This window comes from Hemiscyllium ocellatum, chromosome 39, assembly GCF_020745735.1.
Source record: "Hemiscyllium ocellatum isolate sHemOce1 chromosome 39, sHemOce1.pat.X.cur, whole genome shotgun sequence".
Classification (NCBI taxonomy): domain Eukaryota; kingdom Metazoa; phylum Chordata; class Chondrichthyes; order Orectolobiformes; family Hemiscylliidae; genus Hemiscyllium; species Hemiscyllium ocellatum.
In genome coordinates, this window is record NC_083439.1 from 9446345 (window position 1) to 9460053 (window position 13709).

Here is a 13709-nt window from a genome sequence, read left to right on the forward strand (position 1 = left end):
AGTCCATGAAGTTTCTGAACTTGCAGATACAGAAGAGTTCAGTCAATGTCACTCCTGAGTGTGTAGCATTTTCAGACGATGTCGTTAAGGTGCCAAAGAAAGTTTGAAAATTGACTGACCCATCTAATACACATACCTCTCTAGAATCTCACTGGGGTTGCACCACTTTCTAACTACAATTTCTTTTCCAGAAGTTTGGAAACTGCGGAACCATTCAACTCCCTTTCCTCTCATCATCAATTCGCCTCTGAGACTCGAGCTTGATGTCATTGACTGCTCGTGTTTACAGTTTCTCTCATCTCACCCCCATCCTCTCTGATCCTGGTTGAGAATTTGCCATAGGCCTTGGCCCTTCTTCAAAGCTAGATTAAGGAAGGCAGGAAGTCTGACAGTCATGTAATTCATTTATTCCTTTGACTTAAAGGGAGAGGTGCAGGTGTTACTGAATGGATTGGGAATTCAGGCAAGAATTGGGATTGAACATCTGGCACCGAATTCTAGTGCTGAAATGAACAGATCCAAGCATAAGGCAGGAGTACAATACAGGAGTAGAATTAAGCCATTTGGCCCACTGAGTCTGTTTCACCATTTGATCATGGCAGAAATGTTCTACAACTCCATTCGTGTCTTCTTCCTGTAAACCTTAATTCCCTTACCAATCAAGAATCTATTGTGGTCTTAAATACGTTCAAAGACTTGGCCTCCACAGCTCTCTAGGGCAATAAGTTCCATACATTCACCACCGCTCTGGTGTAGAAATTCTTCTTCAACTTAGTTCTAAAGGGTCATCCCCTCAGTCTGAGACGGCTCCCTAAGGTCCTAGTCACTCATTTAGTGGAAACATAGTTTCTACATCCACTCCATCTAGGCCTCTCAGTATTCTGTAAACCTCAATGAGATTCCCTCTCATCATTCTAAACTCCATCACGCACAGACCCAGGTCCTCAAGCACTCCTCATAAGACAACCCTTCATTCCTGGGAGCACTGAAGAACAGTATACTTTCAGGCCTTACAGACAAATATATTTTCCTGTTTCTCAGATAAAGGTCACTAGCTGCTCAAAATCACAACATGCATAAGACATGTTCTGGGGTGGAGGGGAAAGTTTGGCCATTGCCAATAACTTGAAAAGAATTCTTTATATGTCAGATGGTGGCATCGTTATCATGGCATTGGACCAGTAATCCAAGGGACATGGGTTCAAATCCCACCATGCCAGCTGGTGGAATTTAAATGCAATTCAACAAACTTAGAATTTAAAATTAAACTTGTCTCAGTAACTGAAGAAGTCCATGTCCAAATGCAGTAAGACATGGTCAATATTCTACAAGTGGCAAGGAACATTTGTGCCACAAAAATGCCAGGCAATGACCATCTCCAATAACTATCGACCCTTGACATTCAATGATGTTATTATCCCCCATTATTGGCACCACTGACCAAAAATAGAATGGGACTTGTCAATATAAACACTGGGTTACAAGAGCAGGTCAGAAGCTAGAAAGACTGCAGTGAATAACATACCTCCTGACTCCCCAGAATGTGTCTACCATCTACAAGACACAAGTCAGATCCTCACTTGACTGGATAGGTGTAGCTCTAACAATACTCAAGCAGCTTGACACCATCCAGAACAAAGCAGCCCGCTTGACTGGCACCGCACTCTCAAACCTCTACTCTCTTCACCACTGATGCTCAGTCTGCACCATCTATAAGACACTCTGTAGAAAATCTCTATTGCTTCATAGGCAGCAGATACATGGGAACACCACCATCTGTAAGTTCCTTTCAGAACCACTCACCATCTTAACTTATAAATATGTTGCCTTTCCTTCAGGTGTTGATGGGTCAAGATCTTGAAACACCTTCCCTAATCGTATTGTGGGTCAACCCACCGTATATGGACAGCAGCAGTTCAGTTGGGCAGCTCACCACCACCTTCTCCAGAGTAACTAGGGACAGGCAATAAATACTGGCCCTGACGGTAATGCCCATATCTGACAAGTGAATAAAGTAATCACAAAGCCGTTATTTGCAGTAAAACCTGTTTGCCTCATAAATGTTTGAAGGAAACAGAAATCTGACTTCATTATCTGGTCAGGCCTACATGTGACTTCAGACCCATAGCAATGTGGGTGGCACCCTGAGCACCTTGTAAAATGCGACACATGGCCCATCAGCACCTACATTTAAAGGCAATTAGGAATGGGCAACAAACACTTGTCAGTGATACTGACATCCTATGAATCAATCAAGGTAACAAGAATTATATTCTCAATGCTTTAACTTCTACTCAGAATGTTTGACAGAAAAGAACGCAGGCAAGCTGGAAATCAAACTTCATCGTGTTTTGCCATATTTAATCATTGCTTGAACCATGAGAAAACAAACAGGGATTTGAGGTTTGTCATCATTTCCCTGAAAACTGGTTGATCGGTGGGGTTTGGTGCCTGGTTCTGCTGCCCCTCCCCCTGTAAAATGCTTTTTCTCTGTATACAACTGTTAATATTAATTGTTTATTTGTAAACTGCATTATTTAATTAAATAGAAAAGATAAACAAGGCTTTAGTTTAATGTCTTTTGTCATAAAAAGGACACCTTTGGCAGTTCAACACTCCCTCAGCACCACAGGCAAGGATCAGCGCAGATTGGACGTTCAAGTCTGCAGTGAGAACCGAGTTTTAGCCTCAAGAAGCAGGAGGACAACGGCTTTAAACCAAGTTTATGTTTAATATCTGGATGTGGAGACGGGAACAGAGGGAACTCTCACGCTTTTAAAATAGTAAAAACGACTTTGTGAGACAATTAAAGACATAATGGAAAAAATAACAGAACAGGCTCCCCAAATAAGGTAACCAATTTTGGAGTAATTGGAAACAAGTTTCCTGTTTGGCTTTGACTATAGTTCATGAAATGCAAAAGGTTTTCCTTGCAGTCAATAGATGTCATTCGTGGAGTTCCTTCAGTTAAATGGTTGCTACAGGATACTATTAGGGCCTCAACAAAACAAGCTCCTTATAACCCCGTCACTTGACAAAACTTGCATTGTTTATGCTAACTGAATAAAGATTCTTTCAATTAAACCTCCTTTCTTTCGAAACATTTACTTCGAAGTATTTTGGTAACTATGAGGAGCCAGGGTATAGCTGGCAGCCTCAGTGACACAGGGAAGGCGGCGAAGCTGCCCTCTCTAGATTATGCAGTAATCTTCGCTGGGCAGTACCAGCTGTGGTGGTGACCTCAATGACCAATTAACTGGCAACACTCATGGTTGGTCCTCACTTTGCCAAAGTACAAGGGCACTGTTAGCAGATCTGAAACAATGCCCTAGTGAGGGCCAACTTTTGAGAAAACCATTAAAATTGGAGGATTCTGTAAACTTCAAAACATATCAACATAATGGAATAAGAGTGAGGGCAGGTCAGATGGTCACTCAAAGTTATCTGCGACTCAAGAAGATGGGGCTGATCCTCTAATGCCAGCTTCCCACTTTAACATTCAATTCCCAGTCTGTGGAATTCTCTGCCACAAAGGGCTTGAGGCCAAAGCATTGAATGTTTTCAATAAGGAGTTAGATATAGGATTAAAGGGGATCAAAGGGTATGGGGAGAAAGCAAGAACATTGGACTGAGTTGGATGATCAGCCATGATCATACTGAATCGGAGCACACCCAAAAAGGCCATAGGGCCTGTTCTTTCTATGTTTCTGTACAAACTCAGGAGTAGAATCATAGAATAGAATAATTGAATCCCGACAATGTGGAAGCAGGCCTTTCGGCCAATTGAGTCCACACTGTCCATCTGAAGAGCATCCCACCGAGATGCACTGCCTTACCCTATCCCTGTAACCCTGCATCTCCCATGGCTAATCCACCTATCCTGTGCATCACTGGACATTATGGGCAATTTAGCATGGCCAATCCACCCTGACCTGCACATCTGTGAACTGCCACGCAGACACAGGGAGGATGTGCAAACTCCACACAGTCGCCAGAGGCTGCAATTGAACCCAGGTCCCTGGCACTATGAGACAGCAGTGCCACCCCATTGTACAGAATCACTCTTCACATGATAGCCCTCTCACCCAGGAACCAGTCAAGTTGATATTCATTGCACTCTAAGGCAAAACCACTAAAATACAGCATTGCAGGAGTGGTCAACCAAAGCTTCACGTACTAACATCAAAAGCTCCTTCAGTCCCTCACTCCATCCCATCTTGTGAAAAAAACCCAGCAAATTGGATTTCACAATTATTTTTAACATCCTTGTGGTTCAGTTTCAAATCCTATTTGTTAAATCACTGCTGCGTGTCAGTGCAGATTAAATCAATTTTCAGTAACTTTGTACAAGACATTATTCAGCTTTTCAGTGAGGTGTGCTCCTTGCATTCTCCATACTCAAGCTTTGAAAGCCAGTGTCAGCCACTCATTGCACAAACCATTCTTTATGGTTACATATCAATGATACTAACGTACTAGCGTTTGCCCAAAGATGTGCAAATTAGTGTGGATTGGCGAGGGTAAATTGTCTGTATTGTTCAGGGATATGTAGTCTAGGTGGGATTAGCCACAGGAAATGTGGGGTTACAAGAATAGGTTGGTGGGGGACGCCGGGCGGGGGTGAGGAGGAGAGCTGGGTCTGGGTGGGATGATCTTTGGAGGATCGGTGCAGGCTCAAATGGGCCAAATGGCCTCCTTCCACACTGTAGGGATTCATAGAATCATGAAGTCATAGAATCATGTTCATAAAAACTCAGTGGAAGCCCTTGGGTCTGAACACTGAAACATCTTTGTTCCAAACTCAAAAGCAGTGTTTAAGCATTGCTGTAATAAAGGGAATGATTCTGATTGACCAGATAATGAATAAATTAGTGTCTGAGAACTTTCTCTTAAACAAACGCAGTCAGTGACAGGTGTCCTTTATTCAGTATAGGCTGCACCTGACCAGTGTTTGTACAGATGTAACCTGAAATATCTGCTCTATTTAATGTTATTTTATTTTCAAGAAACATGTTCTCAGCTGGATTCTGATGCAGACAGATGTGAAGGGGAACTGATCAACCGGGTTTTGTCCGTGAATTTAACCCTTTGTGGAATGTGAGATGCACATGCTGGACAAGCATTCATTATCTATCCCCAGATGCCCTTGTGAAGCTGGTGGTGAGCAAAGTACCCAGTGACCCTTTTTACTGCCATGTAGATCTATGTGCAGCAGTGATTCCAAGAGTAAGCCATTCATAAGCACATCGATCAATGTCTGCAGAGCATCCAAGCAGCTGTGCGGCTTACAGGGAATGGTGGTGGTGAGCTGCATTCTTGAACCACTGAAGTCCATGTGCTGTAGGTTGACCAACAATGCCCTTAGGGAGGGATTTCCAGGAATTGACCCAGTGACATTGGAGATATATTTCCAAACCAGAGTGGTGAGTGGTTTGGAGAGGAACTTGCAAGTGGTGGTGTCCCCACTTTTCTACTGCCCTTGTCCTTCCATGGCATTGTGGTCACGGGTTTGGAAGGTGCTGCTTAAGGAGCACTGGTGAATTTCTGCAGTACATCTTCTAGATAGTACACACTCCTGATACTGAACTTCAATGATGGAGGGAGTGGATGTTTGTAGATGTGTACCAATCATGTGGACTCTTTTGACCATTGGTGTCAAGCTTCTTGAGTATTGTTGGAGCCGCACTTGTTCAGATGAATGGGGAGTATTCCAACAAATTCCTTATTCATGCTTTCTAGATGGTAGAGGCTTTGGGGAGTCTGGAAGTAAGTCACTCTGGTTTCCTGGTGCTGACCTACTCTTCTAGCCACAGTATTTATAGTGCAAGTCCAGTTCAGTTTACAGTTAATGTTAACCTCCAGAATGTTGATAGTGGGAGAATTGCTGATCATAAAATCGTTGAATAATGAGAAGTGGTGATTAGATTCTCTCATGTTGGAGACAGCCATTATCTGGCATTTGAGCGGTGTAAATTTTACCTACTGCTTGTTGGCACAAGCCTGGATAAGGTTGAGGTCATGCTGCATTTGGAAATGGACTGCTTCAGTATCTGAAGAGTCCGGAATGGTACCGAACACTGTTCACTGATGACCATGCATCATCACTTCTGACCTTATGATAGAGGGGAGGTCATTGATGAAGCAACTGAAGATGGTTGGGCCGAGGACACTACCTTTGGGCCGAGGACATTACCTTGAGAAACTCCTGCAGAGATGTCCTAGAGCTGAGAGACTGACCCCCAACAACCACGACCATCTTCCTTTGTGCCAGGTATGACTCCAACCAGGAGAATTATATTCCCATTGATTCCAGTTTTGCTAGAGCTCCTTTGCTAGTGACTGGGCTACACTCAAGTCAAATGCAGCCTTGATGTTAAGGACAGATATTCTCACCTCATCTCAGGAATTCTTCAGCTTTTTCATCCATGCACAAAACAAGGCTATAATGAGGTCAAGAGCTGAGTGACTCTGGCAGAACCCAAACTGAGCATCAGTGAACAGGTTATTGAAACGTAAGTGTGCTTTTATACCACTGTGGGCAATATCTTCCATCACTTTAACTGATGACTGAAAGTAGACTGATGCAGTGGTAATTGGCCAAGTTGAACTTGTCCTACCTTGTGTACATAACATTTCTGAGCAGTTTTTCCACATCATCAGGTAGATGCTCATGTTACAGCTGTATACAGCTTTGAGGTGTTGTTAAGTTCCAGAACACAGTCCTTAGTAATATTGCTGGAATGCTATCAGGGCAAATAGCCATTGCAACAGCTAGTGATTCTAACCATTTTTACATTGCATTGAGAGAATTAAATTGACCGAACCCTGGTAACTGTGAAGTTGAGGACCTCTGGAGGAGGCTGAGATGGATCATGGTGTCATTGAGGTTTGTGGGAGCTGCAGGCAAGTGGAAAGTCTTGCATCACACTCATGAATGGTGCCTTTCAGATTATATAAAGACTTCTGGCCAAGCAAAATGGCAAGGTACTCTCCAAAGAACTCCCAGCCTCTGACCTGTGTCACTGAATGCACAAAGATGATTCTGCTCAAGATGGCAATTCCTGATCACCCTCGATCCACCCTCAAAGGGATGTAATGAGAGCCATGAGCAAGGAACCGGGCGGAACAAGATCACTGTAAATGACTGGGTCAGAGAGCCTAACGTGAATTCAAATACTTTAGAAACACCCTCACGCTGCTGCCTCTCTGAATGGGCTAGCAATCTGTCCTCACAGCTGAAATAGAAATGTATGCAAAGATATGAAAACATCTGTCTGTTCATTTCCTGACATCTCACAGAGTCCACTGTAACCCAGTAGCTAATAATAGCTACCTGGGACTGCATTGTTCGGTGAACACCAAGGACTATTCTTCAATCATCTATTTTTGTTACAATAACCCATGAAGGGTGAGGTGAGAGTGACTGCCCCTGACATCAAGGCAGGCGTTGATTGAGCATGTCATCAAGGAGCCCTGCACTAAAGTTGATGGCTTCTTGTGGAAGTGGTAAACAGATGCTGAAATGGAAAGCATTTTCTCATCTCCCTGTGCGTTCAAATGAAGCAAAATAAAACTGAAAATAGCAGCAAGAGACTTTTTGAGCTGCAGCTTTTTTGTGTGAGGGAGATCGTAGCCTTAAATGTGAACCAGTCTTTCCCTTTTTAGATGCTGATGTGCTGTCGATTCCCAGGATTTTCTGCTGAATATCTACTCATTCCAACTTTCCATTTCTGAAACCAAGATTTTATTTGGCAAGCCTCTATGTTTATAACGGGAAGTTTCATACTTTCCTTTGCAGTAACCTGAGGCCAGAGAGATCAGTCACTCTTCAGTTTAATTGGCAAGGTTTGGTGTGAGAGCTTTGTGGGATTTATACCCTGGTGTGTTGGCTGACATTTTTGCTTTAACTGGTACCAGGAATACACTAACTGGCCAGTCATCCCGCTGGAGACTGTGTACATGATTAGCGGTTGTGTTGATCTTTCAAATGTCCAATAGAGTTCAAACAAACTACACTTCTAAAAATGTCCATGAAAAGAAATGAAGGGAGTGATTTGATCGCCAGGTTGAATCAAAGTTTGGAAACTATGCAGCATTACAGGAAGTCATACAATTCAGCTGGCTGGATGGCTGGTTTGTGATGCAGAGTGACTCCAACAGGATTGGTTCAATTTCACCATTGGCTGAGGTGACTACAATGGCCCTCATCTGAGCTATGGTGACCAACATTCTCCCAAAGCTGGGAAGATCCGCCGCACTGACTGACCTTGCAGATGCATGGCTTCTGGAAGCCACAGACATTGGACGTCTGCCCTCAGCAAGAAAATAATAGGGAAATATTGGTGGTGACTGTCAGGTCAATCTCACTGGGAGTCATGGCAGGGCAATAGATTTCACTCTGAGAGTCCCCAAAATCCTGTAACTGCTGAACTAGCAGCATCCGGTTATATTATACCTTCTTAAGGTTGGATGAAAACAATATATATTTTATTTGGGTAGCTGCCACTAGTAAAAGTTAGAACACACAGAGACAGGGGAAGACAGGGAATTAGATTTAGCTTTATTGTCACACGTACTCACATGAGTACAGTGAAAATTTACTGAGACAAAGGTGGGTTGGGGGAAGAGACAGAGAGTGAGTGCATGGGAGGGGACGGGAAAGGGCAAGGACTGGAAGTTGCACCAAGGCATCAATGTTTACGGCAGTTTCTAGAAGCCTGCCACCTTCCAGAACGTGAACTATGTGGGCAGGCTGGGCACATAGATGAGGTTCTGCCAGTGTGCCCGGCTGCAACTGTTCCCTGACCATGCCCTCCTTGAAACAGGACTCAGGAAGGATACATTAAAAACGGTTCAAAATTCTGAATTCAAATTTACTTTGAACTCAATCATAACTTAATAATGCACTCTGGCTATTGTCCAGTTCTCCAGTTGCTCTGTCTATTAAGTCATGCATTCCAGATAAAATATACTGTTTCAAAGATAATTATACATCACTCTTACAGTTGGGATATTACCAACCCTTCTTTCTTAACTTTTAGAAACATAAAATTGAAATAACGAGGGCTACATTCGCACATTGTTGGGCTGGGATGTTTAATTGAAATAATTGAAATGCTGGCACTATTTGAACAGCAGGGAGTTCATGTGGACCTCAGGTCAACTTTCATCCTTTCGCCAAGAACCCACCAGAAAAAGACAAAGAAAACAAACTAAAATTAATCTTATCGCTCTTTCGTGGGATTCTTACTCTTGAAGTGGCTGCGGCATCTGCCTAGATAACTACATTGTTTCAAAGAAATTCAGCCTTTGTGAAGTGCTTTGAGGGGACAATACAAGTGCAAGTCTCTCTTGGTGATGATGAAGTTGGCGTACCTGCCGTATATTTATATCAGCCACTATTTTAACATTAGCAAGAGGATGAAAAACATACAGCTTGGTGTTTTTTGAGAGAATGGGAATCAGCCATCAGCTTATGGACAAGGACTGTATTGCACCAATGAATCTCTGACAAGAACCATGCAACCCTGCAAACAAAACAAACACAAGACACAAACAATTTATGTGATTAAATTTGGGCATGGTCATCCAGGTGAATCAATTACTGACCAAATTTGACTTTCAATCATGGGAGAGAAAGCAAGCTGCTGGAACAGGTACAAGAGACAAAATCCCATTCGCCGTCCTGAGACTATGACTTAATTTAGCCTGTTTAATATTCAGGGTAGCTGCTGTGAGCTAAAGTTCAGTAATATTATCATCCCAAGGCTCCCCCACTGCACATCCATCAAGGTGTCTGCACTCCTGTTGTGGGAAGTTGTATGCAGACAAAAACGGAGTGTGAAGTCACTTAGCTTTACTGTTTTCCATCAAATCTACCAGGAAAGGAGCCAAATCCAAAAACAGTAAAAAAAATTCAAGCCGAACCAAACTCCCAGGCTGAGCTTCAAGATTTTCCCAATCCTTAAAATTACGAATAGAGTGCAATAAAACCTTACTGACAAGTCAACAAGCTTTCTAAATTTTTGTATTTTAAAACAACATACCTTGAGCAGCACAACATCAACACTCCTGGCATGTTTCGAGATCCCTGATAGGCTGTATCGCCTTTTGTGCCTTTCATACATTTTGTCAGGGAAATGCAAAAGGAGTCAAATTCCACAGCATGGACTCCAGACTGCACTTTATGGAACATAGGAACCAAAAAGTACCAAAACTCGCACACACGTGTGTGCGTGTGTTGCTGATTTCCTTTGAATTACTTCTGAACTGCAGGAAGAAACCCTTGCAGCTGAAACCGTTGGATAAACGCCCTCCTTTCAAAAATCAAACACAAGGGAAGCCACACACAGAAAAAAAAGGCAATTGTCAGAAGGGAAAAAAAACTGACGGAATATTTTCCAAGTAGTTTGTCAAATGAAAATAACAAGCTGCTGTTTTCTTCCCCTCCTCTTTTCCTTCAAGGTAGCTGGACAAAGTGACTCTGTGTAAGCTTATGGACCGCACACCAGTCAATGGTCTTATTCAGATCAGCTGGGCTTTACGCACACTGCCACATAGCTGTTTCCTGCGTCTGTGCCTCTCAGTCTCCCTGGGATAAAACACTCTCTTTCTCTTCACTTCCTTTTCCTCCCATTAACGCATCCAGTTGTAAAAGCTACTTCATTCAGCAGCAACAAGGCACAATGCCGTAAATGTGAGAGGCCTAGTTTATCCCAGGACGTTAATTACACATGGTGCGGAGTACACAGGCTTTGTGCTAAAGGACTAATTATTGCAAATAAATAACATAAATTAAAGCTTTAAATCAAACTTGATGCAACAGGAAAGTAAATCTGCTGACTTTTATGAGGGTCTTTCACTGTATTACACAGTGGAATATTACATCTGCTCTTGGCTCTTTAGCTCAGGCTGCCAAAATTAAAACTAATAGTTTGGGTCAACCAATGCATTGTTTACAATAACAACTGGACAGTGCTCCATCAAATGAACTCTAGTGTGGGGAAGTAAGTGTGAGGAGGTATAATCTGGTGGAAAAATAAAAGAAACTCAACCTTGGAAAGCTGAACTAGGGGAAAATAGAACAGAGGGATTGCTGGGAATTGCAGACCCCGTAAAGTTCATGACACAGGTCAATGGTGCCATCTGAAAAAAAGCACAACAAAGCAATTGGAGTTCCAGAAACTTACACTCAACGTGTACAGAACCAAGGTTGGCCATGTTTTGAACAGGTCTCCATATCATGCTACAAAAAAGGCAATGGAGGAATTGGAGAGTGTTTTAAAAAAGACTGACTAAAATTATACCAGATCGGAGACATTTACCTTTCAGGAGCAGTAAAAGATACTGAAAATGTTTTTCTCTAGAGCAGAGAAGACCAAGAAGTCTTAAGAGCGTTTGAAAAGGTTTGATGAGATTGACATAGAAACTACAGAATATTGATAAAAAAGTTAACCACCAATAAATACAAAAGAAAATTCATGACACAATACTTTAAACAGAGAGTGGGCCCAATGTGGAACTTTACTAGTTGTTAAGGAAAACAGTACAGAAGCATTTAAGAGGAAGCTGGGTAAATGTATGAACAGGAGGATGCAATGAAGGGTTGAGATGACGTGTGGCAGGAGATTGTGTGGTATATGGACACTGACACAAATATCCTGAGCCAAAGAAACGGTGCTTTTTGCTGCAAGTATCCTCTAATAGACAACGTAAGCAGCACAGGTCCTACCATTATTTATCTGTGACTGGGTCAAGAGGAAAGGCTATCAGGGCAACAGAACTATATTTTGCAGAGGCTGAAGAGGGACAATAAATAATGGCACGGTGTCTCAGTGGCTGCCTCAAAGTGCCAGGGACCAGAATTTGATTCCGCTCTTCGATGACTGCGTGGAGTTTGCACATTCTCCCTGAGACATCTTGAGCTTCCTTTGGGTGCTTTGATTTCCTCCCATAGTCCAAAGGTGTGCAGGTTAGGTGGATTGGCCATGCTAAATTGCCCCATAGTGTCCAGGGATGTCCAGGCTGGATGGAGTAGCCATGGAAAATGTGGGGTTACAAAGATAAGGTTAGGGGGTGGGTCTGAGTGGGATACTGTTTGGAGAGTTGGTGTGAACTTGATGGGCTGAGTGGTCTGCTTCCACACTGTACAGATTTAATGATTCTATGAACTGTGGATTGTCAGAACCCAAGAAAAATCAAGTCCTGGTGTTTGCCTGGTCCACCAGGATGGGAGAAAGTGAGGACTGCAGAGCTGGAGAGTCAGAGTCAAAAAGGGTAGCTCTGGAAAAGCACATCAGGTCAGGCAGCATCCGAGCAGAGTCTATTTTTCAGGCATAAACCCTTCATCAGGCCCTCTGGTTAGGATTAGATTAGATACCCTACAGTATGGAAACAGGCCCTTCGGCCCAACCTCTGAAGAGTATAACCCAGCCAGACCCATTCCATGCCCTATATTTACTCCTGACTAATACACCTAGCACTACGGGCAATTTAGCTTGGCCAATTCACCTGATCTGCACATCTTTTGGATTGTGGGAGGAAACCGGAGCACCCGGAGGAAACCCACACATACGCGGAGAGAACGTGCAAACTCCACACAGACAGTTGCCCAAGGCGGGAATTGAACCCGGGTCCCTGGCGCTGTGAGGCAGCAGTGCTAACCCCTGAGCCACTGTGACGCCTAATTGCTGCCTGACCTGCTGTGCTTTTCCAGCGCCACCCTTTTCAACTCTGGTCTAGCAGAATGATATACCATGAGCTGTGGAATTAACATCCACCACTTGCTTGAGATGCAAATCTCTTTTGCAAATCACAAAATTTCAAATAAAACACTGAAAACCCTCAGCTGATCAGGATCGATTCATGATGAGAGAAAGGGTTCATACTTGCAGCCTGCAGCAGGGAAAATTCCCTGCTTGTTCTCATTGCCTTGGGAGAAAAAGCCAGGGAAGGTAGTGCTATTGATTTGGGGCAGATGGGTGCAGGTCATAGTCGGGTCATCTGATTTGGCAATGTTGTGGGTAAATCACCACCATTATCTTTAATTTGGTCAATTATTAAGAAATCGCAGAGACAATCAAGTACTAAAGCAATGATTTAAACTATCTTGCACGTAGCAACTAAAATAAGACTCCTTAAGTAGGGAAGTTAAACCTCACAAATGGGCTGTTGCTCGATTGACAGTGGAATTTAGCTACGATTTCAACCAACAGTGTTTATATTTGGAAGTGCCCAGGGTTTGATCCATGTACACATTCTTGTTCTTTGAAGGTCTGTCAACAAAGGATTCTGTAGTTGAATTCGAATGCAGATGTTAATCCTTCAGGTCTATGTTGTCACAATATTGGTGATTTTTAGATTCTTTCATTCAAAAATACTGATTACTCTTCCAGAGTCCTTGATTCTGCAGCTTGCTTCCTTATCTGAAGTAACTCCTTTGTTCCTTGTTAAATTCAGTGTTAGCTGCCTGTCTGATTGCAGTGATTGAAATTAGGTCAGGCAGGGGATCTCATAAAATAAGAGCTCCCTGACTGAACCAGGTAATAGCCCGAATCAGGGACCCCCTGGCTGACAGATATAAACATCAGTGTCAGAGGTTCTGTTCACTCTGTGAGCTGGCTCTGAGGGAGCTGGATCAGTGTCAAGGACTCTTCACGGATAAATAAAGGATGACTTCGTGATGGGATACCAGCCTTTCAGTTGTTTCA

General features: G+C 43.0%; 1 protein-coding gene across 8 annotated transcripts in view; it reads right to left on the minus strand.

Annotated features, from left to right (window-relative positions):
* LOC132834379 (A-kinase anchor protein 13-like) overlaps window positions 1–13709 on the minus strand; it is a 416727-nt gene that overhangs the window by 176234 nt on the left and 226784 nt on the right. The gene's annotated exons all lie outside the window — the stretch shown is intronic.